Raw genomic sequence first — 4,001 nt, 5'->3', positions numbered from 1 at the left:
CATTACCAAGATTCATATTGCAAAACAAAGATTTAATAGGGGACACATCAATAACTTTTAGATCTTCATCTTTATTTTCATAGAAACTAGAAGAACACGCTTTCACAAAGCCATCTTTCTTAGCACACATCCTAGCGGTTCTTTCTTTTCACTCATCAATGGAAATTCTCATGGATTTGAGAGACTCATTGATATCATGCTTAGGTGGAATAGATCTAAGTTTTAAAGAATCAACATCAAGGGAAATTCTATCAACGTTCCTAGCCAATTCATCAACTTTAAGCAGTTTTTCTTCAAGCAAAGCATTGAAATTCTTTTGCGAATTCATAAATTCCTTAACACTAGTCTCAAATTCAGAGGGCATCTTATTAAAATTTCCATAAGAATTGTTGTAGGAATTACCATAATTATTAGAGGAATTACTAGGGTACGGCCTAGGATTAAAGTTTCCTCTATACGCGTTGTTACCAAAATTATTCCTACCAACAAAATTCACATCCATAGATTCATTATTATTCTCAATCAAAGTAGACAAAGGCATATCATTAGGATTAGAAGAAACACTTTTATTAGCAAATAATTTCATAAGTTCATCCATCTTTCCACTCAAAACATTAATTTCTTCTATCGCATGCACTTTTTTATTAATAGATCTTTCAGTGTGCCATTGAGAATAATTAACCATAATATTATCTAGGAGTTTAGTAGCTTCTCCTAAAGTGATTTCCATAAAAGTGCCTCCCGCGGCCGAATCTAAAAGATTTCTAGAAGCGAAATTCAATCCGGCTTAAATTTTTTGTATAATCATCCACAAATTCAAACCATGCGTAGGGCAATTACGTATCATTAATTTCATCCTCTCCCAAGCTTGTGCAACATGTTCATGATCAAGTTGCTTAAAATTCATAATATCGTTTCTAAGAGAGATAATCTTAGCGGGAGGAAAATATTTAGAGATAAAAGCATCTTTGCACTTATTCCAAGAATCAATACTATTTTTAGGCAAAGACGAAAACCAAGCTTTAGCACGATCTCCAAGCGAAAAAGGAAATAGCTTCAATTTAACAATATCATTGTCCACATCTTTCTTCTTTTGCATATCATGCAAATTTACGAAGCTATTTAGATGGGTAGCGGCATCTTCACTAGGAAGGCCGGCAAATTGATCTTTCATGACAAGATTCAACAAAGAAGCATTGATTTCACAAGATTCAGTGTCAGTAAGAGGAGCAATCGGAGTGCTAAGAAAATCATTGTTGTTGGTATTGGTGAAATCACACAATTTAGTATTATCTTGAGCCATCGTGACAAGCAAGCAATCCAACACGCGAGCAAACAAGAAGCAAACAAAAAGGAGGCGAACGGAAAAGAGAGGGCGAATAAAATGGCAAGGGTGAAGTGGGGGAGAGGAAAACGAGAGGCAAATGGCAAATAATGTAATGCGGGAGATAAGGGTTTGTGATGGGTACTTAGTGTGTTGACTTTTGCGTAGACTCCCCGGCAACGGCGCCAAAAATCCTTCTTGCTACCTCTTGAGCATTGCGTCAGTTTTCCCTTGAAGAGGAAAGGGTGATGCAGCAAAGTAGTGTAAGTATTTCCCTCAGTTTTTGAGAACCAAGGTATCAATCCAGTAGGAGGCCACGCACGAGTCCCTCGCACCTACACAAACAAATAAATCCTCGCAACCAACGCAATAAAGGGGTTGTCAATCCCTTCACGGTCACTTACGAGAGTGAGATATTATAGATATGATAAGATAATATTTTTGGTATTTTTATGATAAAGATGCAAAGTAAGGAAAGTAAAATAAAGACGATGCTAGGAATAACTTGTTGTCGGGAGATTAATATGATGGAAAATAGACCCGGGGGCCATAGGTTTCACTAGTGGCTTCTCTCAAGAGCATAAGTATTACGGTGGGTGAACAAATTACTGTTGAGCAATTGACAGAATTGAGCATAGTTATGAGAATATCTAGGTATGATCATGTATATAGGCATCACATCCGAGACAAGTAGACGACTCCTGCCAGCATCTAATACAATTACTCCACACATCGACCGCTATCCAGCATGCATCTAGAGTATTAAGTTCATAAGAACAGAGTAACGCTTTAAGCAAGATGACATGATGTAGAGGGATAAACTCATGCAATATGATATAAACCCCATCTTGTTATTCTCGATGGCAACAATACAATATGTGCCTTGCTGCCCCTACTGTCACTGGGAAAGGACACCGCAAGATTGAACCCAAAGCTAAGCACTTCTCCCATTGCAAGAAAGATCAATCTAGTAGGCCAAACCAAACTGATAATTCGAAGAGACTTGCAAAGATAACCAATCATACATAAAAGAATTCAGAGAAGATCCAAATATTGTTCATAGATAAACTTGATCATAAACCCACAATTCATCGGTCTCAACAAACACACTGCAAAAGAAGATTACATCGAATAGATCTCCCCGAGAGAGGGGGAGAACATTGTATTGATATCCAAAAAGAGAGAAGAAGCCATCTAGCTAATAACTATGGACCCGAAGGTCTGAGGTAAACTACTCACACATCATCAGAGAGGCTAAGGTGTTGATGTAGAAGCCCTCCGTGATCGATGCCCCCTCCGGCGGAGCTCCGGAAAAGGCACCAAGATGGGATCTCACTGGTACAGAAGGTTGCGGCGGTGGAATTAGGTTTTTGGCTCTGTATCTGGTAGTTTGGGGGTACGTAGGTATATATAGGAGGAAGAAGTACGTCGGTAGAGCAACGTGGGGCCCATGAGGGTGGAGGGCGCGCCTGGGGGGTAGGTGTCGTGGTTCTAAGTCTGACAGTAGAATGGGGGGTAGGGATGTAGAGGCAAGATCTTAGCTTTGGAGAAGTTGTACGCAAGAGTTTTACGAGTTCAGGCCCTTCTCGGAGGAAGTAACAACCCTACGTCTCGGAGCCCGGAGGCGGTCGACTGGATTATATGCATGTGTGTGTGTTACAGGGGGTGCGAAACCTTGTCTCAGAGGAGGGGGGTGGCTTATATAGAGTGTGCCAGGACCCCAGCTCCCCTCCATTACACAGGATTCAATGTACATAAAGTGAGAGCGTTACAGGTAACGTCAATAACAAAGTGCTATAAATGATCATTAAGTCTATGAGTAAACGTCCGACCGTTGCTGCATAGAGTGGCTTTAGGTCTTCTGCATGTCGAGTGGTTGAGTGGTCGAGTGACCTAAATAAAAAGAGATCTCCGAGTGAATGGTAGGTCGAGTGGATTGCACTCGACAACTTTGTTGAGCCCTCTCTATTTGCTCTTAAACTTCTTTGCTTCTAGGACAAGGACCTTAGGTAGGACGTATAGGTCAGGCCTATCGCCCTACCCTAGGTCTATGTCCTCATCATTAGCCCCCGAATGGATTGAGGTCCGAGTGAAAAGAAGGTTGAAGTTGATCTTGCTTTGACTCTTGCCTTTCTCAAGAACTCATCTCTGAACAGAGGCTAGTGTGGTACTTCGGCTTTGTTTCAGTCGCCTTGATCGATTCAGGAATTGCTGATTGGTTTTTATAATGTCACCCGCCGAGTGTTGTCTTTGACGCGAAATCTTTGGCGTGATCGGTTGCAGAGGATCTCGGATTTCGCAGGATTCGAAATTTCGGTGAAAGCACGCCAGGCGGAGCGTGCCGTGGTAAGCGGAGTGGATAAACATGACGTTTTGATTTCTGCGCCACCTTTTTCGCCACGAATCTCGTGTACGACTGTTGCGGGATTTGACAGGATCGCCTGGACCCACGCGTCAGCCACTCGGAAGTGGGCCTTTAAAAGCGGCGAGGCCGAGGCGTCCGCACTGTGCGTGCCCATTCTCCTTCTTCTTCCTCTCGCTCTTTCACCCCATCCGACTTCTCCACTCTCGACGCCTCCTCTCCGCCGCCATGGGGAAGGAGAAAACGGCAGCGCTGGAGCGCGTGAAGAAGGCGACGGGGGCGGCGAAAGGCAAGAAGACGAATCGGGGATCTTCA

The sequence above is a fragment of the Triticum aestivum genome, chromosome 4D (genome assembly GCF_018294505.1).
Source record: "Triticum aestivum cultivar Chinese Spring chromosome 4D, IWGSC CS RefSeq v2.1, whole genome shotgun sequence".
NCBI classification, from domain to species: domain Eukaryota; kingdom Viridiplantae; phylum Streptophyta; class Magnoliopsida; order Poales; family Poaceae; genus Triticum; species Triticum aestivum.
Note: the sequence above shows the minus strand (reverse complement) of the source record.